Here is a 26,820-nt window from a genome sequence, read left to right as displayed (position 1 = left end):
TTCAGTGTTTCATGCACAGTACACCACTATATCTATCTACACTCCCTTGAAGGTTGTGGTTTTGGTTTCTTGTTCCAGTTTGATTTCCCCATTATTTCTCATTCAGTCTTTTTGGTAAAAAGGGTGTTTGTTTTTTCATAATATGCTAAAATGTTTGTTTTCAATATTTTTGACATGTTCGGTTATTTTAATCCTGACGGTACTCAGATTTACCAGTTCAGCCTGTCTTGCCACCATATAGTTAAACAGGTACTGACACTTCAGAGGCTCTCCAGTAGCTCAAACCGTTTTACCCCATCAATAGAAGATTGCAAGGTTAAATCTTGGCAAAACATGCTAATTATCTGTGATATTTTTGCTGATACTGATAAAACTGCAGGCCATAAATCTGGCTGGTAATCAAATAAGCTGTATTCTGTCAGTATTCTTAACGTACTGACAAAGCCTACAAATATTCCCAGGAAAGCTCATTCTGTTTAGGTGTAACATATTTTGAATAGTTTTTCAAAACAATTTAAATCAGCCAGAAATGACATGTTTTACAGTTCACTCGTTTTTTTCTTACCCATCAATAACACCAACACATCAGTATTGTTATGCAACACCACCTTTGTTATAATCATATGACACAATACATCACCTAGCAGCATGAGCAAGCAAAATACTGCCCAATCATTCCTATTGACTGCAATTTACTTAGCACTTTGTGTGAAGGGATTAGGGACGTCTTAAAATACTTTGGAGGCTGTGCTTTTAGGTTTGGGTGAAGTGTGGTGGATGTGTGACTTAAGCTACGTCAACTCTCAATCAACACTCTAAATTTGGGAGATTGTGTGGTTAAATCTTGGCAAAGCCACCACCAAAAACATGTTCATTGTCGATTATATTTTGCTGACAGTGATAAAACTGCAGGCCATTAATACTGGCTGATAATAACAGTTAACCAATATTGTTGTTTTTTTTGTTTTGTTTTTTTTAAATGTCTGTATTCCGTCATTATTCTTTGTGTCCTACAAGGTCTACAATATTCCCAGAAAGGTTTAGTGTAATGTCATTTTCTACAATAATATAATTACATCATTCAATTTCCCTCTGCTATTGACACACAAGAGACAAAACCCATACATCATAGCTAAAAATCTCACTCTCTCACAAGTAGTCAAAGTAGCACAGAAACTAAAATGTTAGCAGAGAAACCACAATGTCCCATTTACAGCTGGAGATATGAATCACGACTTTAGGCAAGTTCAATAACTCAGGTTAGCTCTGCCTAGATCAGGAGCGAAAATCAGTGTTCTATCTATGATGGTAAAGTGAAGGACCCTCAAGTTAACGAGGTAGGATGCAATACCATAACAATGAAGTAGTCATAAAGCCATCACCCTCAGATTTGAGGTACGACCTGACAAATTAAGCTTTCCACAGGAAAATTAGTCCAAACATGATTAGCATTTCTAAATAGCAACTATGGCATTCCACTGAATCTTCTCAAAAGATTAATTTATTACATGTCTCCAACAGTGCAAAGTGCACAAACAAAACATAACAAGTGGTCATGTGACTACACCATGGTCAGGACGAGATGTTCTAAAAATGCTCATGCAAACCCAAGAACTACAGCATATTATCCAAAATATTTAACTGCTTACAAAGTCCATCTGTCAAGAGGATCCTGAACACCATTACAGGCGTTTTTGCTTTTCTCAACGGGTACATTGACTTTACGAGATGTAAGGCCCTCAAATGAAAGGGCAAAACAGCATGTTTTGGCCACAGTAACATCTTCAGGTGAAAGGCCACTGTGTTGTGTCCAAGTGTTCACATGCAGCTAGTGAGATTTGCTACCTGTTGAGGTCCTAATGTGCTTATATCGAGAAATGCAGTGAAGTAAAGACGTGCACTTTCCCACCCCTTTCAATTTTACACTTTAAAACCACATGAACATCATTAAAACTGGGGCTAAAGATTGGGATTATTTTTCAATATAATGACCACATATTTAACCGCAGATTATTTATAGGCTTGCAACACCTCTGAGTCATCACACATGAACGGCTGCAACTTTGAAGCACCTGTAGAAATTCTTTGGTCCCTTTTAAATGTGTCTGACAATTTCTTCATTCATATCATGGCTTGCCACAATGCAACACCCAGTAAATCAATGGTAAAAATGACTCATAAATGTGGCGATAAGTGAAACACCTACAAAACACAGCGCTGGACCACAATATTTTACAAATATATCACAGAGGATTTGTAGGTCTTCATAAATAGCATGAATGTAAGCCATTCTTCCTGAGCCCTGCTACTCTACGCTAAAAGAACGTCTAACAAACCTGTGCTTGTTTTGAATGGATGGTTTTGCTCCGTTTCTCTTATATTTACACCAAAGGGAACTTTAAACAGCACTATAAATGATAACCACACACAAACTACTTTGAAAGAAAATGTGCTATTTCTATTTGTTCCAATTTTATGGATTACTTCATTACTTATTTAATTTATTTAGGCTTTCTAAGCACTTTGGATTTTATTTCTAAACCATTTGAAGCGCTCAAAAAACGACATACTTCATAGTTAACTCATTTTTTCCTGCCCGTCAATAACACCAAAACCAAAAACCAACAGTGTTCTTAATAGCTACAATATACTTTGCACTTTGTGGGAAGGGATTTGGGGCGTCTAAACATTTTGGAGGGTGTGCTTTCTGATTCGGAAATGTGATTTAAAGCAACTGAGAAGATTCACAAAACAGTAAAACAGACAAATAATAGTAAAACTGTTCCCACAGCAAAGGGAAACTTTAGAAATCATCCAGATCCTGCCTCTCTTTAACTGACTTCAATCATTCAGAGCACAAATTTATCAGTATTACACAGAAACAGCTCACACTCTCACTTTCACAAGCAGGTTCAAGCTAACTAGATGAAACAAGGTCTTCTGAGCAAATCTGAAATGTCTTCCTTTGTTATCTCAGCTCAAACTTTTTTTTAAAAAACATTTTCAGAACACCACCTCAGTAAAGAACATCAAATCAGACTCAAGCTCTTGGTGTTACATAACAATATGCTTGCTTAAAGCCAATCAAAAACAAACAAACAAACAAACAAACTGTACATGTAATAGACAGAACTGTCACCAAGACATTAATTCATGCTCAGCTTGAGCTACTGTACTGAACAGGAAGTGCTACAGGGCAGTAGCAGAGCTGGAAGCAACTGAACAACTTCCCGGCACCAAAATGAAAATAAACAGCTCCAGCCCACATCATATGTCTTTATGGATCCATGCGTAACGCGCCAGCCCACGTTTACTAAGAATCCATCATCTTTACTGTTGCGGAAAGCCCAAAGATAAAAGCACTCGAACATCATGGAACAGTTTGCTCTTTAAATGAAACTGAGGATTCAGCGACTCAGCAGCAGAAACACAGACAAGCCCTGTGGAAAACAGCTTCAGGACTGATGATAAACGGAAAAATAAAACAGAAATTAACAATGAAAAGAAAGACCATCTGTTTATACAGATCAGGCTGGAAGACGGGTATTTTTTCCTCTGGGGGGGGACGCACTTCTCATGAAACTATCTGAAGCTGTAGGCTCCCCCAAAAAACTCCACTCTGGACACATCTGCTTTGAAATTTTCAACAACAGGTGCACAGTAACCGAATAACTGCCTAGGTCACACCTATTAGCTGATGGCAGAGAGGGCACGATGCCACCTTTTCGTTTACGACACTGACTTTGATATGAAAACCTCAGATGATACTGATACAGATCCGTTACTTGCATTCAATATTTCTTTTCCCAAAAAGGACTAAGATGAGCTTGTGAAAGTAGGATGATCCTGCTAAAAGTATTCAAAACACTCTACCAGCCCCCAGGAAGAAATGAACTGCTAACACCACCGTTTGCTGTGTCAGGACAGGTTTGTTACAGGATTTGACCAGTTTCATTCTCGTATTCCCCCCAAATCTCCAACACGGCGTTTTCTGCTTATATCAGCCCGATGTCGATACCCATCAATATGTACACGTTATCTTACAATCAGAGACGTGTTTTCCCTTCTTTCTTGTAGACAGGCCTATAGCTGGTCTTAACTAAGGTTACAGCACATCTTATGTAGGGCCCCGTTTACTAAACCATAACAAATACAAAACACGCCAAAAACTAGTTTAACCCACGAGAAGGCTGTTAAAGGTTTGATCCTTACTGTTTTACAGCGTCTTTCAGCCTCGGTCGTTAGAAGATAAGGCTGAATGCTGGAAAGTGTTCGTTTGTTTATCAGCCTCCGACAGCGGCGCCATGAAACTTTTAACTCGCCAGCAAAACAAAACGGCGTTAAGTGTCATTCACGGACGCCAACGGACCCTCCACCCACCTGGGGAAGAGCAGCTGAACCCACAACACCGCCAAATGAGAAACGAAAGCGTTTAAGGGGAAAGCTGAGTCGGGCTGAAGTCCCCACTCGGCATGAGGACAGTCAGACATCAGGAAGAGTTCATGACGGTGACAAACTCAACAGCAGCGACCGTACCGAGCGCCCTAAAACGTGAGGAGGAAACATTTCCGAGAGCTGAAAATGATAGTTTCGCTTAGCTCCACGGCTAGCTGCGCACTGTTTACCATGAGAGAAACGTAAAGGGGGGAAACACACTCTGTACATAATTACACTGTCGATAAATGTTGAGAGCGTGGTAGTGCTTTCAGTTCAGTATTACTGGGTCAGCATGTGAGGGGAAGGGGGGCATCCCACTTTGTCTTAGCGTGTTTAAACAGGAGAGAAAAACCAGGAGAGATTAGCGAGGATAGCCATCTCTCTCTCTCTCTCTCTCTCTCTCTCTCTCTCAAACGCGTTTAAAGACGAGGGAGAAGAAAAACACCACCGTTTCCCATCAGTACGGTTCTCGTACCCTCGAAAACCCGACGCTGTGCGGCGGTGTGAGCGCGGTTATCGGCGTAAAGCGAGGCGCGGTAGGTCGGGGTTGTATGAAATTATGAATTCCTTACCCACACGGTGTGTGCCAGTCGCTTTGCCCCTCAACGCGGTGACAGTAGAAATAGGCTCCAATGGGCCGCAGTGCGCATGCGCACACTCAGCCCTCTACTGGAGGAAGCGCTCAGTGTCAGGCTGAACAGGTTAGTGCTCACGAACAGGTGGGGGATTTAAAGACGGGGGGAATTAATCACAAAATAAGAGATTTAAAACGAACACGCCGTTTAGCTGTTTTGTCTGACTTTGATATTGATATAAGTATATGCTTAAGTAACATGCATGTTGTATGCTGTAGACAGGGTTGGGCAAACTACTCAAAAACAAACGATGGCTGAATACTTCATACACTGTCCTAAATGTTTTCAGTCATGTATTTCACTACAATAAATAAAGGCGACATATTCAGAATACATTTACAGTACAGTTCAGTGAGGCACATGGGAAAAACGTTTTTTTCTTCATTCACTTTGTTCCTCAATGTTACTGGTTGGTCATTTTCTTATTCTGTTAATATGTTTAATGAAAAATCAAGTTTTTTAAGTGAAAAAGTGTAACTCTTTCAATGCCTGCTTCAGTCAACTGTGCAACATCAATGCTAAACTTATTGTCCACTTGTCCACTACTGAGAAGAATATTAGTTTGGTGATCCCTCAAAAGAGTTCAGTAACACTGAGATTAATAACTGATCATCACATTGATTTATCAGTCTACTCAGGCTTTAGCAGAGCTCAGTAACACTGAGATTAATAACTGATCACATTGATTTATCAGTCTACTCAGGCTTTAGCAGAGCTCAGTAACACTGAGATTAATAACTGATCACATTGATTTATCAGTCTACTCAGGCTTTATCAGAGCTCAGTGACACTGAGATTAATAACTGATCATCACATTGATTTATCAGTCTACTCAGGCTTTAGCAGAGCTCAGTGGCACTGAGATTAATAACTGATCACATTGATTTATCAATCTACTCAGGCTTTAGCAGAGCTCAGTAACACTGAGATTAATAACTGATCACATTGATTTATCAGTCTACTCAGGCTTTAGCAGAGCCCAGTGACACTGAGATTAATAACTGATCATCACATTGATTTATCAGTCTACTCAGGCTTTATCAGAGCTCAGTGACACTGAGATTAATAACTGATCATCACATTGATTTATCAGTCTACTCAGGCTTTAGCAGAGCTCAGTGGCACTGAGATTAATAACTGATCACATTGATTTATCAATCTACTCAGGCTTTAGCAGAGCTCAGTGGCACTGAGATTAATAACTGATCACATTGATTTATCAATCTACTCAGGCTTCAGCAGAGTTCAGCAATGCTGAGATTAAAAACTGATCATCACATTGGTTTATCAATCTACTCAGGCTTTAGCAGGAAATACAGTGTTTGCAAAGAAGCCATTAATTGAGGTGCTCTTTAGAATATGTCTAACAAGCATGTTTGGTAGATGCTGTGCACAGATTCTAAAATAATTAATAAACAAACCTTGATGGTGGTTCTTTTGAAGGTGTTTTGAAAGTGTTCTCCTAAAAATGTAACTGTATTCTGAATACTGCCTTTCCAAAATGTGACTTGGACTGACTACAAATACTGAGATACCCTGGAGGATGTAGGCCAACGGAGTATAGAGGAGGTGGTGTCTGAGGGCACAGATCTTTTATTATTTCTCTCAAAAGTAACAAAAATAAAAGAACGCTAGGCTGTGAGCTGATCACTCTTCACCACTGCAGGCTTCAGAGTTGTTCCTTTCTCTGGAGCTTCAAGCTCTGTTTGTCTCTGCCTGAGTCGTCTCTCTCTCTCTCTCTCTCTCTCTCTCTCTCTCTCTCTCTCTCTCTCTCTATCTCTCTCTCTCTCTCTGATTCTCTATACTGGGGAAAGTAGCTCGTATTAGTAGGGAGAGAGACATTTACCCACAGGTGTAAGTGTTTGCCAGTCAGTGCACGTCCTCACTCTGGCCAAGCCTGTCCCCCACAGATAGTGCTTGACCGCGCCTCTGCTGCCACAGATATTTTCTCTATTCTGAATATGTATTCCCTATACTTGTATTCTGTTACATCCCAACCCTGCCTTTAAATGAAGAGTTTCATTCCAAAATGCTCAATATCCATACATAGCAACTCTGGATAGAACAAGTTTTTGAAAAGAATAACAGCTGACATATAATGAAAAACACATATTTATATCTGTAATAAAGGTGGAAATGATCATATTATAACACTGACTTTTCTTGTATGTGTAAAGCACATTTTCAACAATGTGCAATCATGTGCAAAAGTTTGGGGACCCTTGGTGAAATACGGTTTCAGCTTTATTTTTTCTCAGTATGTTAAACTACTGTATGTTTTTTTTTGATTACCAGTTTGTTAAATTATGTACTAAAATTAGCAAAAAAGCCATATTTAAATTTGTTCTATTTTGAAGATGTGTTAACTTATTTTCACTTAGAAAATCAGCTTTCATCATGTTATCTGACTAGGGGTGTTCAAACTTTTGCATATAGCTGTATATTATGAAAAGAAGGAGATTCTTGAAAGTAGTCTTTTTTGGAATGAAAACTTACAAATATTGACCGATGTTGTGATATAATAATGAGATCTACAATTGTAATAACTGATCATGACATTTGTTTATCAGTCTACTCAGGCTTTAGCAGAGCTCAGTAACACTGAGATTAATAACTGATCATGACATTGGTTTATCAGTCTACTCAGGCTTTAGCAGAGCTCAGTGACACTGAGATTAATAACTGATCATCACATTGATTTGTCAGTCTACTCAGGCTTTAGCAGAGCTCAGTGACACTGAGATTAATAACTTATGATCAGATTGGTTCATCAGTCTACTCAGGCTTTAGCAGAGCTAAATGCTGTAACAGTTAATGTCTTCCAAGTACAGGGTAATTCAAAAAGATTTGTTTGATTTCAAAATGATTTATTTCACTTAAATCATTACAGAACAATGCAGTAAATTGTACATGGTTTAAGTGAGCGTAAAATGTATTATGTAATTTTATAAGGGCTCAATATGAACCTCCTCCAGCTGTACAGACAATATCAATGCCATAGTCAAATTCATCCCATACTCAATTGAGCATGGTGAGTGTCACTGCACTCACAGCTCTTTCAGTGCAATTTTAGAGATCATCCAGTGTTGTGGAAACAACGATGAACACTTTGAGCTGTTGGAGGTTTACTGCTGATGAAAATCACAATGCACAGTTATGACAGGTTCACTTTTATTGAAGTGGAAAACACAAAACACTTTCTGTTCAGGGGTCGCCGTCTCCTTGCAGACTGAAGGGAGCTACGCTCACCAGCCACTTTATTACGTGCAGTTGCTTGTTAACATAAATAACTAATCAGCCAATCACATGGCAGCAACTCAATGCATTTAGGCATGTAGACGTGGTCAAGACAAATTGCTGAAGTGCAGACCGAGCATCAGAATGGGGAAGAAAGGGGATTTAAGTGACTTTGAACACGGTTTTTGGTGCCAGACGGGCTGGTCAACAGAAACTGCTGATCTACTGGGATTTTCACGCACAACCATCTCTAGGGTTCACAGAGAATGGCCCGAAAAAGAGAAAATATCCAGTGAGCGGCAGTTGTGTGGACCAAAATGCCTTGTTGATGTGAGAGGTCAGAGGAGAATGGGCAGACTGGTTCGAGACGATAGAAAGGCAACAGTATTTCAAATAAACAACCAAAATCTCTGGGGAATGTTTCCAACACCTTGCTGTAAGTATGCCATGAAGAATTAAGGCAGTTCTAAAGACAAAAGGGGGTCCAACCTTTTACTAGCACCTAGTACCTACTAGTACCTAATAAAATTGCAGGTGAGTGTATCTTCCAGTGACAGTCAGAAACTATATGACACCCTCTTTCAATTGGTATATGATTGGTTCCTAGGCACCTCATGGTTGTAAAAATATGGCACTTTGAAATCGGATTAATCTTTTTGAATCACCCTGTATATGTAGCTTTTGCTTATGTAGTGGTATAGATGCATTCCCTTTGCGTATTGTATACTATATATACAGTGGCCCCAAAAATATTCAGAGGCTTTAATCATTTAACTGTTGGTGAAGTTACTTCAGAGAAACACTTTTGGAAGGCCAGTGCCCTATATGTCTAAAAATATCTAGACACCCTTCTATTTAGTGTATTCAGCTACTTTAAGGTGCCTCAATTGCTGACACAGGTGTTCAGTCGAGCACAGCTTGGAGAATCTCCATAGAAAATAATTGCTAATAGACTGCAATACTCTGGAGCTGCTGCATATAAGACTGAAGTCTCCTTGTCCAGTGTCAAGCATCAACTATCCCCCAGTACTGGGCTGTGGAGCAGTAGAACAATGTTCTCTGGAGTGATAGAGCTCTTTATAATTCCTTTGGGATGAGTCGAAATGGAGTTCATGAGCCAGAACTAATTATCCAACATCAGTACCTGACCTCACTAATGCTCTTGTGGCTAAATGCAATAAAATCCTCACAGCAATGTTTCAGCATCTCGTATAAAGCCTTCCCAGAAGAGTACAGGCTATTACTGCAGCACGTTCTAAAGTACTCTAGTAACCATTTATTTGATTCATTTTTACTGCTGCTTGATGACACTAACATTAAATTATGGTACTGACTTTCCCCATTTTTGTGTGAAATGTGTTGAAATAAGAAGATCTGATGCTTGCTCAATCATTTATTTCAATCAACTCACTCAGTGAACCCAATCATACAGCACTGTGTTTAATATTAATGACTCATCTTCACCAGCGAAAGTTACATATCCTAGACAGAAGCAAAAAAGCAGGTGATTTTTCTTTCATTGTGCTTGTTCCCCAAGAGTCCCCTGAGAAATTACAGGCATCAGCATCATGCTGAACTGTTGAGAAATCCTTTTTCCACCGCGAGGAATGTGTTATCTCATGTGCTTTGCGGATTGGGCGGTCTGTATGGAATGCAGTGTTTACTGGGTCTCAATCATTGTAGGACAGATACCCAATGGCATGTAGCAATAGACCAAACAATTAGATTAGATTTTCCTCACAGAAGAGATATTTGCACAGGATGTACTGTATGTTATACACTGAAGCAGAGAAGACACACTGTCACTGCTGTATAAGCCTGTAGGTATTATATTCAGACATAAAAAACTTCTGTAAAGCTTATTTAAGAGGAAAAGATAAGTCTATAAAACCATCAATGCTCATTCTATGATTCTTTTCAGATTGTAAAAGTACCGTTGGAAATTAGGGACAGCTTTTTTCAGTGGGATTTTTCAGCTTTGTGAGGGAGTTCTGTCTAAACATGAGATCAGCATCAAATATGTCAGATGAGTATGTATTTTTTATATTCATTTGTGGGGATCTTTGTCATTTTGAGGGTGCTTTGCCCTAATTCCTGGCCTTGTGCAAATGCCTTAGGAATTTACGTGTACAACCTGCCATATCCTCAAAAATACTTTTTAGCTGTTTTATATACAGAATGCTTTTATAGCTCAGAGGGAATCTTTTCAGTAGTTTCACTATTAGAGTAAATAGGAAAATCCCTCTCATTTACAGGAAGAGAGGATTTCAAGCAGAATTCCTGATTTCATGTTTTGCTCACGTTCCCAGGAATTCACAGCATGATCAGACAGATGGCGGTCTGCGGGGTGAAGGCAAGGGCTTCACAGTGAAATGGCGTGGCGTCTGTAGGGGCCTCGAGCATTGAGGGAAAATTCTCTGGAACACTGAGTAGGCGAACACAATGGAGCTTCAAGATTTCCTCATGCTGCTAGCAGCCCTCTAGACAATTCCAAAATGTTATACTTAAGTAGGAGATGTCAGGTGTCATCAGATATTGTACTGCCTGCCTCTGTGGAAAAACCTGCAGAATTAAGTCACATGGTGCTTCTATTTGGCCTACAGCTAAACGAAATGCCAAAAAATACCCTTTTCAAAGACATTCTTTTCATTTGTCACAATTATGTCTCAGCACATAGACTAATGGTCTTTGTATACAGCATCTGAGTGAACCCACTGCTTGTTATTGTCTGAAAGCCCCCAGCTTTGAAATAACTTAGACTGAGACGCAATCTCACACGTTAATTCTGGGTTGAGAACTTGTAGATAGTAGAGAAGATCCATTATTTGTCTAAACCCCAAAATGATTCTGTTATTTCTGTGTCTTATAAAGCTATAAAGAAGAACACCAGACCAATCATTTCTTTCATTTGTTATTATAGCATACTGCCAAAAGTATGTGGACATTCCTTTTAAATAGTGTGTTCAGCTATTTCAGCCACACCCATTACTAGCAGGTACGTAAAATCAAGCATACAGCTGTGCAATCTCCATACACAAACCCTTGCAGTAGAATGGGTCATACTGAAGCTAAGTCAGCATAATAACTTTTCATCTGGAGCTTTTTGGACTGGGTTTTCATGCCGACCAGCTGCACTCACGCCACCATATGGCTGGAGTGGTGTAAAGTACACCACCATTGGGAGCAGTGAAAACATGTTCTCAGAGGTGTTGAATCACACTTCATTTTCTGGCAAACCGACGAATTAATCTAGGTTTGGCATGTTGGGTTTGTGTCAGCTGTAAAATTTGGTGGAGGAAGAATAACGGTGTGGTTTGGACCCCTTAGTTCTAGTAAATCTTAATGCTGCAGCATTCTATGACATTCTAGAGAATTGTGTGCTTTTAACTTTGTGGTAACACTTTGAACCTTTTCTGTTTCAGCTGTACAGTGCCCCTATGCACAAAGCAAAGACATGGTTTCCTGAGTTTGATGTGGAAACGCTTCAACACCTCAACCCCATCCAACACCTTTGATATGAATAGGAATGCTGACTGTTGAGCCAGTTCCTAACCAGACTAATGTTCTTCTGCCTGAATAGAAGTGAATCTTCAAAGCCACGTTCCAGCATCTACTATAGCCTTCCCAAAGCATTGAAGCTGTTGTAGAAGCAAAAGGAGACTGAGCTCCATTATAATGATAATATATCATATATCATTATACATGATAATATTAAATACTTCAAAAAAACATTTTTTATTTAACTTTTTTTTATTACTTTTTCTCCACTCCCTATGGAAGAGAATTCTATTAGTATATGTTGTTAATATTTTGCAAAATACAAATAAAAATACTGTAATATAGGGTCTCACCTGTACTGAGCAGTCTGGTGTTTCTTCTGCTTTGAAACATCTGATTCAGCTCAAAAGGTACATAGTCATTAGCTAATAATAGAACTCAGCTGCTGGGAAAGCATGAACAAATGCAGCTATATGGACGACTGGACTGGAACTGAGAAACACTGAGATAGAGAGCGATTGAGGTGCCTACTACTGTCATCCAGTCACTCCAGTTTGTTGATTGTGGATTGGAAAGCCCTTTGACAGACCATTAGTATGTATCACTGACTCATGAATAGAGGAGCTTTCCTGTGCATGATCTATTACATTAAGTGCCATCAAGTTTCTTCTGACTCCTTACAGCCATATGTACAGTCTTGCTCCAGAATATCCTGTCTTCTGTTAGTCTTCAGGCTTCTAAATGGCTGGTTCATGATTTATCTGATTGTATCCATTCATATTGTTGCTAAGTGCTTTCAATTCAATTTATTTTTCTAAATTCATAACATTGTTATTAACTACGTTTACAGGAAAGTGGGTGTCAGACCCCAATGGAGGCAGGAAAAACTCCCTAAAAGCATAAGGAAGAAACACTGAGAGGAACTAAAACCCAATAGGGGAACCTATCCTCCTTTGGACTCTGTAAGACAGTGAAATGTGGAATAACTATATGAAGAGTACAAGAGAGATTTATGGAGCTGTTTAATTCAAACTGAGTAAAAATACAATAGTTAATGTTAGAAGTCTCAGAAAATACTAAGTAGTTGCACTAATTGAGCTTGACATATACAGAATAAATACATACGAGAACATGGTAGGAGAATGTGACGATCCAGAAAGTTCGATTTTCTATGGAGACTGGCAGTCAAGCTAACATGTAGCTAATTACCAATTATGGCATAGCAGGAGCTTAGAAGGGATGTGATGAGATGAAGGCCCATGGACAATTAGGTGCATTAACAGGATGGACAGCACGCATAAACAGCTCAAATTAGGTCTAACAGGTCCAGATAGCAGGAGGAACCAAAACAGGAGCACCATCTCAGGATCTTACACTTACTGCTCTGGGAGTGCTTCTGTTGTAAATCATACTTTTGTACATTTCACACATAATCATAATATTATATGGTTATAATTCCACTATCTGCTGCTGCCCAGAGGAGGATGAGTTCCTCTCAAGATTCCATCTTTTTTCTATTAGAAGATGTCTTGGTTCAGGTTTCTGTAAAGCTGATTTGTGCTATACACTTGAAAGCAACCTGATTTCTAATGTTTTACATGTCATGATGACACCTGGACTTCATTGAATTAGGGTAATTATGTCCACAAAATTAAACAGCCTGCTTTTAAAATAAAGCAATTTGATCCAACATAATTTACTGGCTAAACTTCATCTGCTATTGCATTTCCAACTCAGCACATTAAAGTTTGCTGAGCTTGATTTAGTATCTTATCGGAATTGCTTTTAAAAAGGACATTGTAGTGTCCAGTCAGTTTAGAGCGAGACTCAGCAGAAGAGTAGCTTGTAAAGCCAACGGTAATGAGGCTAAATGAGTAACCAAAATATTAAACATAATCATGTGCCCAAGAGATTAAAGGAGGAAAGACAACACAGATAAGTACAAAGACACACCCAATATGCACAGAGATGGAGCCAGGAGCCAGTGAACAAAAAGATGCTCAATAAAAGGCCCCCTGGCTCTAAAGAGCTGGGTAATGTGGGATTTATCCTACATTAAGAACAACAGACTTTATTTATTTGGGGTATGTGTCTTGTAGCAGGTGGAAATCCTTTGAGACTTGAAAGGCACAAGTCATTCTCTGTTATTTGACTTGATTGGCTTTGGTTGATCCAATGTTTTGGATAATTTCATTTTTTCAGCGCTAATACTTTAATTACATATTAGAAATGGGTCAAGTCAATTAAGATTCACTTGATTTGTTTTCTCAAATTAACAGTTACGATAGAAACCATTGGGCAGCTGCTTCAGATGCAACAGATAAAGGTTATAGTTGAAAATTACATAATTATTACAGAACCTAACATGGGCGTAAACTGGATATCAATCAAATCAGGTCAGCAACAGCCAAACACCACACGAAAAGAATAAACACTACATCACAGTAGTTAACCTACAAGAGTACACAATAAACCCCAAGGTGTGCACACATTTCAGCTGACAAACAGCAGCATTTATACCCTTTATTTACACTAAATAAAGACTGTAGTGAGGCGCACAACATTCTGGGAGTGCTAAGTCCAGTGGCAGTGCCACAGTATGTAAATTGGCTGATCACCACTGATTCCATCTGAGCTATAATCCTGCACAGCCATTGACCATCTCTGAAAAGGGGTCACTTCGGGAGTTATTTGTTTCCATCATAGGCCCAGCGCATAATAAGCAAGCACATTTGTACCTGTATAAGCATAAGAGAACATTAGGTGTGATATGGAGAAGAATATGCAGCTGAATGATGCAGGTTTACAGTATCTGTGACTTAAATGTTATCCTTCCTAGAAAATGATAAGCACTGAATTTTTTTTTGTTTGTTACTTTATTTGTGCCAAGCATCAAAAGATATGTCTTTCTGTTTTGTTAGCTTTTTTTCTGATGTATACATATATATTAAATACAATAAATACATAACAACATTTTTGTTTAGATGATCAAAATCAATATTTTACATCAATGCAAACCTCAAAAACACTTCAACTTCTGCCTTGTTTCACTCTGTTTTTGTTTACATGATTAACCATATAATAATAAACTAATTTCAATACAAACAAAACACAGCAAATGACTTTTCCCTTTACAGATTTACTTGTCTGTTATTATGCTTCCAAATTGTTGGACTCAATTTCACCTCTTATTAGACAGTCAAGCCCAGTGCACACTTTTAAGAAACCTATTTTAAGAAATGTATTTCTTCAATTTACCATTTAATTAAGACTGTACCTCTTTTTGCTGTTTAGTTCTGTCTGTCTGATTTTAATTTAAGATTTATCATTTCTTATATTACTATTGATTTTTATCATTTGTCTGTAAAGCATTTGAGCTGCCACTGGTACAAAAGTGCTCTAGAAATAAAGATTTTATAATGCAACACCATTTCCAAAAAGTCACGCTGAGAAAAATATAAATAAAACCAAAACGCAATGACGTGCAAATCATTTAAACCCTATATTTTTATATTTATATATAAATAGTACAAAGACAACATATCAAAAGTTGAAAAACACTTCAGAAAAAAACAGTGTGGAAACAATTTGTTAAAAGTTAAAAATTCTAAAACACAAAGAAGGAACTGTAAATAAAAAGGATCCAGAAATGCTGCCACCTTCTTTGGGCCTGAGCTCATTTAAAATGGACTGAGGAGAAGTGAAAAAGCACCCTGTGGTCTAACAAATCAAAAATTAAATTTTTTTTTGTGGAAATCATGGACACTATGTCCTCCAAGCTAAAGATCACTCAGCTTGTTATCAGTGCACAGTTCAAAAGCCAGTATTCCTGATGGTACAGGGGTGCATTGGCATGGGTGACATGCACATCTGTGAAGGCATCATTAATGCTGAAGACATGTTTTGGAAACATATGCTGCCATCCAGACAATGACTTTTTCAGGGAAGGCCTTGATTATATCTGCAAGACAATGTCAAACCACATTTTGCATGTTGTACAACAGCATGGCTCCATATTAAAAAAAGTACCAAGAGCTAAACTGACCTGCAGTCCTTATCTGTCACTACTGAAAACATTTGACACACTATGAAATTAAAAATACAGCAAAAGAGACCTGAACTGCTAAGCAGCTGAAATCCTATATCAAACATTTCACTTTCTAAACTACAACAATTGGTCTCCTCAATTCCCAAACACTTACAGAGTGTTTTTAAAAGAGGTTATGCAGCGCAGTGGTAAACATACTCCCATCACAACTTTTTGGGAACATGTTCTTCGCATCAAATTTAAAATGGGCATATATATTTTTCAAAAATGAATTTCCCAGTTTCCCAGTCTCAACATTTGATATGTTGTTTTTGTATGTTGTCCTTTAATTTCCATTCTGCGCAGCATCCCAACTTTTTGATGATGATGATGATGATGATGATCATTAAAAACAGTGACTCTAACTTAATGCTTGTTAATGTTTTTAGGTGATTAGGCAAATTATTCTCGTTGTAAAAAATATCATTGCTGCTTTGATTAAATGAATTGATTTTGACATGTTACTGCAGTGTTTATAGCTGCAGAGCCTTCAGGATATAAAATGAACTGCTGAGCTGAGCTGCATGTTTCTGCGGAGAGGGGAATGAAGAGATTTGAAAAAGTGAACATTGAAAATGCTTCTCAGCAACCATTAAAAACTGTAAGATACTCTCAAATGACTAAAGAAGTGACGAGTTTCAAAATGGATCCCAAAGGCTTGAGCAAATAACAGCAGAGACACATCAGCTGCTTTTATGTTTATGAAAACAGCAAATTATACCTGAGTGCATGAGTCAGAGCAAGTGAGATCGGTCATGCACACTGCTCTGCAAAAGCATCCACAAGAGCTCATCAGCTTGTAATGGAGCCATGAAAACACTTCAGCAGTGCTGAGAAATGACTTCATTTTCCTCTGACATCTAGCTCGGGCCTAGATTCATAATGCATTATGTTCTGCATAATGTGCAATCAAAACACAATAGTGCAAGGCAGTGCCATGTATATGGAGATAACATACTGCATGGAGCTTCGTGGATGCATTAACTGATGTTAATTCACTTATACAACAATAATTGATGCAGTTGGTTGCCAAAGTATATACAGCGCACTAGTGGTTGAAGAGAATAGAATCATTTCTTAAGCTGGTAATGCTGTATGAGACAGAGAAGCTGGACTAAATGAAATGCAAATAAAGGCAACCACATAAAAATGTAACGTATTGGAAGGATCTAACACTTCATACTGTGGAAAAATGTAAGAGCCCACCCTTCATTTATGTAATTTCCAGTCAATTTGGAAAAAACAGAAGACATGTTTAAAAAGAAATTACACTGAAAGTAAATATGGTATTGTTTTTCAGTATTTAGTACAGTAATGTGAAAAAGCAAGAACACTCCATGAAATGTTTATCTTTTTTCAACGTATATGGACATATATCGACATATATGGAAATTTGGCTTTGGAATCCTTTATTTTAAAAAAATTAGATACAATTTTTGTCTGTTGAAAAAGTAAGTTCACCCTTGGATTTAGTAACTGGTACTCCCTGCTTTGGCCAAAACAACTTTATGTTGGCGCATCCTAAAATTGTTAGATATCAGTTTCTGATATCTACTGGGAGAAATGCTTACTCACTCCTCCATGCAGAATTTTTTCAGCTGTGCAATGTTTGAAGTGTTTTAAGCATGTACAGCCTGTTATAAATCCCACCCCAGCTGGGATTTAGATCTATGCTTTGACTAGGCCATTCCACAATCCCCCATTTCTTCCTCTGGAGCCATTCCTTAGTGGATTTACTTGCACGTTCGGGATCATTATCCTGTTGGAAGGTCCACTTCTTCAGCTTCAATTGTTATACAGATGGTCTCACGTTCTCCTCACACATTCTCTGGTATGAGAGAGAATTTATAGTCGATTCTATGACTGAAATTTGGCCGGGCCCTGAGGCAGCAAAGCAGCCCACGCTTTCAATTTTGTATGAGGTTCTTCTGATCAAATGCTCTCTTTGGTTTTCATCAAACATGGCTTCTAGTACAGTGGCCAAGCAATTCTTTGACTCATCCATAGGACATTGTTCCAAAAGTCCTGGTCTTTGCCTAGATACCTGTCAAAATTTCAGACTTCAGACTGATGTTCATTTTATGCAGGTAAGGTGTCCATCTGTCAAATTTGTGCATTTTTGTTCTTACGATAGATGGATGCACTTTTGCATCAATAGCATTTTGCATCAATAGCAATTGCATCAAGCTACCTGCAGATCCTGTGATTAAATTTGGTGTTCTTAGAGACTTCTTATAGCATTTTATTTGCTCTGGTCATAAGATGCTAAAATGACCTGACTTTGACCAGTTTATAGGGGTTTTAAATCTCTTCCACTTCTAGATGATCCTTTGGAAAATGAAATGATTGCTTTCCAGTATTTTAGATAGCTTCTTAAACCCCTTCCCAGCCTCATCTACAAATCTCTCTCTCTCTGAAGGCCTCAGAGAGCTCCTTTGTTCTAGGCATGATGATAACACCAACACCAATACCAAAGAGCAAAACAGACAGATATCTTAAGAAAAGTTCCTCCAAGATATTCTCTAACAGCATTCTAATCTTTGGCACCCAATCAGCTGCACCTGGTTTCAATTTGACATGTTTGAAATACTGATATATGTAGGGGAGTACTTACTTTTCCACATAAGAAAATGACATTGCTGTTCACTTAAATTATAAATATGATGACAAAATATGAACTTTTTTAATTGTATCACATTTAGATATGGACTCTCTAAATGAAGATATGATAGCTGTTTCTCCAAATATGATGAAAAACAGTAAACCTTTTATATGGTATACTTACTTCTCCACATGACTGTGCGTCCACTCATCTCCTTCATTACAGCATCCATTCCTTTTGAGACACTTGTTTTCAGTGTTTCAATGAAATTTGCAGGGATATTTTTCCACACCTCCAAAGTTCAGTCTTAGTAGTTGGTATTTTCTGCTTTTCACAATCCAAATTTCAAACACAGTCAGTGATGTTGAGGTCGGGACTCTGTGGTGGTCAGTTGACTGTTTCTTTTTCTCAGTAGGGACTTCTTGACAGCTAGACATCCTTTCAGACCCATGCTTGTTGAAATGTTGAATTTAAAAAAGGTAAGACTAACTTTTGGGGCTACAATAGGTGCATGGGCAAGTAAGGTTAACTGGGCTACATGTCGTTTTGACAGTTCCTCACAGATTTCCTGACTGCACTTTTGCAGTTTTAGGCAAACTTGGCCCAGAGCTCTTTTGAAAATGGGTACAGGTCCGCCACCTCCACTTATTGCCTCACTCACCCAACCGCATCACTGCCTGCATCTGCCATTAAGCCCACTTGTAACTGTCCACCTCCTGCAGTGCCGCACAGATTGTATGGTTGCCCTGCACCCCACCTCAACCTGCATGTCTTCCTCTTGAGTCAGCTCCCGTTCTTCGGCTTCTCGGCACTCAAAGTACCTGCATGCTTGTTTGCTACAGCATGTTGATTAGAAGATTTCAGAAACAACACTGAGGTCTCGCTACACTCCGACTGGCACTTCAGCCATGAAGGAAGGTGCTGGATTGATTGGAAAAAAATAACAGCTTGCATGTAACATGCTTTGTCCAAAACCTATTATTTCTGTCATATACCATGAAAAATTCATAAAAGTTTGTGGGCTTTACAATTAAACCTTTCACTTCTATACATATATTTTATATAAGAAGGACATAAATAATGGATATTTGTGATATATTAGTGGAACATTAATGTTTGATTTTCATAGGACCATTTCAATCTCAAATTGTGATTGTCACCAACTACATTCCTGCAAAAAAATATATCTCAGTCAAATATACTGTCAGAACCTGTGAAGTCAGTAATTGTCTTGTTGTTGACTGAATTATGCACACGCATACACACACGCCCAACACAATACCCATGAGGGCCCTTGGTAAAACTGCCAGGGCAATGCCGTCTAATGAATGGAGAGAGAGAAAAAGGGAAAAATTTTTCTGTCAGTCGTCCTCAACTCTGTCTTACATCTATTTGTTCTCTGCTGAGAAATCGATGCTCTTTGGAGTGTCAAGTGAGGTTTTTCTCCGTTTGCTGCAGAGGATGACAATAGGAGAGAGACAGAGACAAAAAAAGCAGTACAGAGATAGAAACAGGGAGAGAGAGAGATGAGTTAGAGAAAGCTATATATAGAGAGAGAGAGAGAGAGGAGGGAAAGTGGGTGAGACAGAAAGGAGAGAGAGAGAGAGAGAGAGAAAGAGAGAGAGAGAGACAGAGAGAGAGAGAGAGAGAGAGAGAGAGAGAGAGAGAGAGAGAGAGAAAGTGAGTGAGAGAGAAAGGGAAGAGAAAGAGAGGGAGAGGTAGCGAGTGGGTGACAGAAAAGAGAAAGAGAGATAGAGACAGAGAGGGAGAGAAGAGGTAGAGATAAAGAGAGGTAGAAGTGTGTGAAAGAAAGAGAGAGTTAGAGAATGGGTGAGAGAAAGAGAGTGGAGGAGAGAGAGAGGAGGGATAAAGAGAAAGAGGTAGAAAGAAAGTGGATGCGAGAGAGTGGGTGAGAGAGAGGGAGTGGTGGAGAGTGGGTGAGAGAGAGAGAGAGAGAGAGCTGCAGCAGGTACATTACCTGTGCTAACAGCGTGTAGTCATACTGTTAATAGTAGCTGCTGTTTAAAAAGAGTTTCATAGATTTTGCATTACATCTTAATGACATATTAATGACTTCAGCTTTTATGCACCACTGAACAGCACTGCTTTGGTTCACAACTGCCACAGTGTTGGCTTCATGTCTATTTGTCACTAAAGAAATCAATTTTTTACTCTATTTCAGTATCATTAACATTTAGCTAATTTTGATCTAATTTTAAATTTTTATAATTTCTTTCATTCTCTGTTTAATTTTATGATGTTTTGTTGGTGACAGTATCTGCCCTGCTTTGTGATTGGACTTAGACGTAAAGGAGCACAAAAAGAACAGCACTTCAGTTCCAATCCAGTTCTGTAAGTTACTGTAAGTCATTTTTTGACCTGGTACTTTTGGACGTCTACTTCAAGAAACTGGAGATCTACTATAGTGGAAAGATTCAACACATATGGCTCATATAGTCAGATGCCCCGGAAGGCCTTGATTACCTGGAACAGTTGATTAAGGCTGGAGCTAAACTCTGCAGGGTGGTAGAGCTCCAGGATGAGGATTGGGCACCCCTGGTTAAGACAATCATACACACTTCTTGTCACATAATTGACAGCACAGCCTTTTTCATTATTACCATTATTAAAGATTACATACTGTAATAAGAATGCTGACAGGAAAAGAGCAATATAGTATGCAGAAAAACAAATAATACAGGATTATGGGAAATATACAGATAAGGGTTAGGAGAGCAGGTAAAATATGCACACATTACAGTACTTGCTGGCTTTACAGCATTTACTGGACTTTCTAGATAATGACAACAATGTATTCTTATATTTTACTATAAGAAAGGGTTATGTCTCATTTTTTCTATGAGATCCAAAATTTGTTATTTACTTAAAATTAAGCATTGTTTTCCTCAGGATGAAGTTATTGAAACTCAAATTATAGACTAAAAGTAAATGAACAGTGACAGAAATAGAGATATACCATTATAAGATGATGATCTGCTGGTCATTATCTGTATTATCAATGCACATGAACACCAGTTTATTTTATTAAACACATCATGAATATATTTGAAAAAAGTCATTAAACACAAATATTTAATTATTTGATTGCATCTTTGTACCAGGTATTTGTGAAACATACAGGTGGCAGGCAGAAGAGTTATTTAGTTGTTTCGACTTCAAATATCACATTTATTACATTTCCACATTCTGACATGAACTGCAGCAGCTCAGCCTGTTTCTAAAGCTTCTGAAGAAACACATTTTACAGCTCCGGTGACAGGCAACAGTTATCCACTCTCATTTCACTTTAACAGATTTCAAATCATCTTTTAAACAAACCCCAACATCCATCCATCCATCCATTTTCTAAGCCGCATCCACCTCCTAAATCTTAACCAAGGCACATGTTGAAAGTGAACGGCAGTGAAAGGAACTCAGCCACATGGGGGCTCTCTAATCTCTGAGTTCAGGCTCAACAATCAAACCAGGGAAGACTCTCAGCAAAACAGAAACAAAAGCCGCATATTGTCCATATCGCGAGCAAACACACCGTAAAGCTTTAACGCCTTTCTTATTGTCAAAATGAAAAAAAAAAAATGATTAGCTTCTCTAATCTCTGAGCTGTGCTGTGCCTAGATAATAAATAAATAATTAACAAGGATCTATCTGCCATAAAGTATATAGCACTTTCAGACCATTTCAAGCTGGATTCTGTGGAGATTTGCTCAGACCACCTCAGGCTGACAGCTGCTAATTACATATTAACCACCTCAAACCGCTGCAAGGGGACTGGAAGGTGTGTAGTGCTCTTATTTATTCATTTATTTTCCTTCTACCTTGAAATGGGTTCTACATAGCACCGAAAAAGGGTTCTTCTATTGTCACAAGCTTGATGTTGATAGAATAAACCTTTTTGGTGCTATATATGCTCTTAAAATGGTTCTTTGGTAAAGAAGGTTATATATGGAACCATTTGCATGCATAAATGGTTCTTTGCATGGAGAAATGGTTCTTCAGATTGATCAAGAATGTGCTGTGTATGGTTCTTTATAGAGCCTTTATGAAAATGGTTCTATGTAGCACCAAAATGGGTTCTTCTATTGTTACAAGCTTGGCATCTTAACAAGAACCCTTTTTTCAAGAAGGTTCTGTATAGAACCATATACAACACATTCTCCCTCAATCTGAAGGACCATTTCACTCTGCAAAGAACCAGTCATTGTCTTCAATAAAAAAGCACCCTTGAAGAACTGTCTTTTATACGAGAGCAATTTAAAGATCTCTTAGAAATATGAAAAAGGAAATGTGTTCTGAATATGACCTTTTTAATATTTTACATTTACATTTACAGCATTTAGCAGATGCTCTTATCCAGAGCGACTTACAAGAAGTGCTTTGTCTATCTAGAGAAAGTATCTTTGCTAGGTACCAATAGGTTAGAGAAAAAGACAGTCCTGAGCTCAGATACTGCTAAAAACTGACTGATGTTTTTCTTAAATAATAAATCCGGAATTTGTCTTTGTTTTAGTTAACAGACAGATCTGTACTGCTGACTCAAAGTCTTGCTTTGGCTAATTGTCTTTAGAAATGAACATGATTGGCAGGCAGCCTGAAAATGAAAGAAAAACAACAAAACCCATTGACTCGAGAAGTCTGAAAAACACTGTTATGTAAGTATAAAGTCAAAGGAGTTCTTAGTTTTATCACTTAAAATGCATAAAGTCCACTTTTGCAAGCAGAAGTTGACAAGATGTCATCAAATGTCTTGCATAATATCCGTTCAAATTAGGCACCTTTTAGCTTAAAATCTTCCGTGTTTGTTTAAACGAGTCTGAAAGAGACACATGCACTAAACCTTTGAGACTTTGAGACAAAAATGTTCATTGCATAAAGCAAACAATTCAAACTAAAGTAGCATATAAAGCACATCCACAATGTACTTATATCTTTAGCTGTAAAGTTGGCAGCGTAGGCTGATATGTGACAATTCTTTCGTATTTACTTCTGAGTTCAATAGGCCAAACCAGAAATGCTGACAAACCATCATCTTAGCAGAGATTGAAATAACGAATGACATTTTCTATTTTTGCTTGATGGTGGTTTTTACAACAACCATAAAACCTCTTTTAATGTCAGTAGGTTGAAAACAACACACTGGTGACTCATAACTGTCTGAAAAGCAAGAGAGGTTTTAAAAGATGGTGAGCTATATAAAGAGAGAAAGGAGAGAAAGAGCAGGAGAGAACGATAGTCTGTTGGTTTCCTTGCATATTGTTTTACAGCTGGTGCAAAACATTCACAATTTCCTCATGATATGTTCCATAGATTGTGTTTTGCTGCACGTCTTTGAATACTCAACATACTTTTCAAAGCACTGTGTGAGTTTTATGGCTTCTGCACAGCATGCCCTCCCTCGTCGCATTAATCTGCCACCCTGTAAGTTAACGAAACCTTCACTAGAGAGGACATGGGCTGTTGCTTCTGAGAAACATTGAGCAAACACAAATCCTTGAAGCTCTCCTCAAGCAAACAACAGGGTGCCTCGCTCTGAGGAGCCCAGAGTGGACGGCTGTGAGGATTAAATTTTGGAATTTTGCATCAAAACACCAAGAGCTGATTACTCACTGTTTAAGCTAGGAGATTGCTATGTATAACAGTGGAAACTGACACTGATGAAAATGGCATGTTCCTATTTCACAATGGCATTTCCCTGTAGAAGGAGCTTGTTCTTCAACATGCCATTACAAAAGTTTCATTCCTTCCACACTGTCATTTATTACACACACATATCAACTGCTTCTGTGTCTCAAAGAAGAAATGTAGGCTGGCAGCATTATACAAAGCTTTGGTGTAACTACAAGCAGTGAAGTAGGACAATCACACTGGGGCTTGTAGCAATTGGGTGACCAGGCCTGCTAACATCTTTATTGACCCTTTGCATCACTTTGCAATTTAAACACCCATGAGCTGCTAGTATAATCATATTAATAGAGAAACAGCAAAAACAAAACAAACAAACAAAAAAACAATGTAAACAAAACAGTTACATTGTTATTTTTATTCATTGAGCTTTCCGTACGAGGATGAAGAGGGTGGGGGTGCGCTAAGCCTTTGAACCCATCATCATCAATGTTAGCTGTAGATATTTTTTTACAATTAAGCATAAACTCACTTGATTCCACTTGTTTAATCTATTTGCGTCAGTCCTTACACAACTCGGCCATTACATTACTATTCAAAAGTCACCCTCCACTATTCGTGTATTCGATTTCCAGTCTAAAAGGCTGTTAAGGACAAGTTATTTACTTTGAAGCGTCAGGGAAAAAAAGCAGAACAAAATGAAATAGAAGTCTGAACAACTAAATGTACTAAATATTTAAATAACAAAAATAAGCAAATGACAACTAAACAACTTAATATTAATTTTTCAGTATTTAGTGTGTCCAACTTTTGCCTTTATTACATTCTTTTTTGTAGACATGATTCTGCAGGGATATTTTTCCCCACCTTCAAAGCTCAGCCTCAGAAGTTGGCCGCAGTTTCTGCTTCTCACAATCCAAGTAAATCCATACATTCAATGATGTTGAGGGCTGGACTCTGGTGTGGTCAGTCCATTGTTCTGAGAATGCCAGCAGCTTCTTTGTTTGATTTGCAATTTTTCCTTTTACTCAGTAAGTTCTTGACAGCTGCACATCCTTTTAGATTCATAGTGTTGAGTCGTCTTCTCACAGTGGAAGGATGGACAGAAACACCAGTGGATTTTTTCAGATCTGAAGCAAGAGTGGAGCTTGATTGTCTCCTCTCTCTCAAAGATGAAAGCTTTAATTGTTTTTTTTTTTCCACACTTCTTTCAGCATTGAACCTTCAGCGACATCAGTCTTCTGCAGATAAGATTAGTGATTAGAGACCCCTGTCTTAAGTCCCAAGGGTCTTTATGTCAATTTTTCACTCTAATAATTGCATAACCTAAATATTCCATAATAGTCATTATTGAATGACACATCAACTATGTCACAAGAAAAGTTTGTAACTCAGTTTTCTTTGTCTGGAAACAGCAGCTGCCCCTCACATTGTGTGAACAATTTTTGATGACTGGACCAATAGAATTGCCCGCTACTTTAACATACATTAGACGTTATGTTATAAAGATGCAAAACAAGTTTTGCCATAATAGCAACAACATAATGAGCGTTAAGATTAATAACCAAATAATAAGCCTAGGTTTAAAGGTTTGTTGCATTACGGCCTAATATCCTGGTTACACCAGGGATACAAACCATCTGTCTTAAGGAATCACAAAGAACAATGCGAATTAGGAAACTGAGGAGGCAAGGAAAAGTGTTTCTGCAATAGCAAGTCTCCCAGTGTGAAGCTGGGTAAAAGGTTACGAGCGAAATGTCACCTCTACCCCAAAAGTGGATGCGCTGCCGTAAACGTGTCATGCCAAAAGCAACTCTGTCAACTGCAGGATCATCTCCAGGACACTGCGCTCTGCATAGTATTTGTGCGTGTGTAGGACGGTGGCATGCAAGGGTGTGGGTGTTTTATGTGAGTAAGCCTGCTACTCCCCCAGGCAAGACAGCGTCTGCTTTAATAGCCGTTTCAGTATAAAAATGATACACCTTGAGTTGAAGCGTAAACTGCTATTAAATTGAGGCAAACAGTAGTCTGTTAAATGCCAGGTTATGTCTTCAAATACTGTTACTCTAATGTATATTTACTGTGCACTATCAGAGTAGAATTGCCTCTATAAAGGTGGCATTCCCTTTCAATACTCTTTCAGTCGGATGGTAATGATGTCTGAGTGTACATATAAAGCGAGTTCTTCTGCTGTGTTTACTTAGTTTATAAAGGGTAGCGTGCTGCCAGTAGGTCAGGGAGATGAGACCAGTGATGACTCACTCGTTCCCTCACACGCCGTAATCTGCTGCCAAACAGAAACCACTGTGCACACATACACTAGAGGGAAATGTCCATTAACTCCTCCATTCAAGACATGAAACTGTGAAGGAAGCACCATAACACTCAAATTTGCATTGCTTAATATTCTGCACTGCCACAAATGAAAATCAATCAGCCTTCCTGACCAGCGGAGCCTATCTGAGTGTTCTGCATTCAAGCATGTAACCTCTTTTGGCAACCCTTCATATACTGCTTTTAAAGTTAACTGGAGAAGTTTTGCACTCGGAATGTTTCTGTCTTAAACAGTGTCTCCATTTAAAAAGGCCTGGCTGCAAGCAACAAGCTCTAATATAAGCTCTAAAGCCTGTGCAATACATTAAAAAGCTCTTCTTGGCGCAGGAACATAGTATAGCAAAGCTCTA

At 38.4% G+C, this 26,820-nt stretch overlaps 1 protein-coding gene and 1 long non-coding RNA gene across 6 annotated transcripts in view; one reads left to right on the top strand and one right to left on the bottom strand.

The window, feature by feature from the left end:
- Positions 1 to 5,111, bottom strand: part of LOC108432753 (lethal(3)malignant brain tumor-like protein 4) — a 108,173-nt gene extending 103,062 nt beyond the window's left edge. For 2 of the 5 annotated variants that reach the window (XM_017706836.2, XM_017706839.2), the window contains exon 1: positions 5,010 to 5,111. The gene's annotated coding sequence lies outside the window, so the exon portion shown is untranslated. Of the gene's footprint in view, positions 1 to 4,212; positions 4,353 to 4,380; positions 4,458 to 5,009 lie in introns of those variants that run through there. The other 3 variants (XM_017706837.2, XM_037537316.1, XM_017706838.2) reach the window with 2 other exon arrangements.
- LOC108432755 lies at positions 4,493 to 11,963 on the top strand. Its single transcript, XR_001858248.2, has 3 exons — positions 4,493 to 4,551; positions 10,619 to 10,738; positions 11,732 to 11,963. It is a non-coding gene; the product is annotated as an uncharacterized LOC108432755 (long non-coding RNA).
- Positions 11,964 to 26,820: the final 14,857 nt, after the last annotated feature.

Source organism: Pygocentrus nattereri, chromosome 3, assembly GCF_015220715.1.
Source record: "Pygocentrus nattereri isolate fPygNat1 chromosome 3, fPygNat1.pri, whole genome shotgun sequence".
NCBI lineage: Eukaryota > Metazoa > Chordata > Actinopteri > Characiformes > Serrasalmidae > Pygocentrus > Pygocentrus nattereri.
The sequence above is the reverse complement of the archived record's forward strand: the minus strand, read 5'-3'. Positions and strand labels throughout refer to the sequence as shown.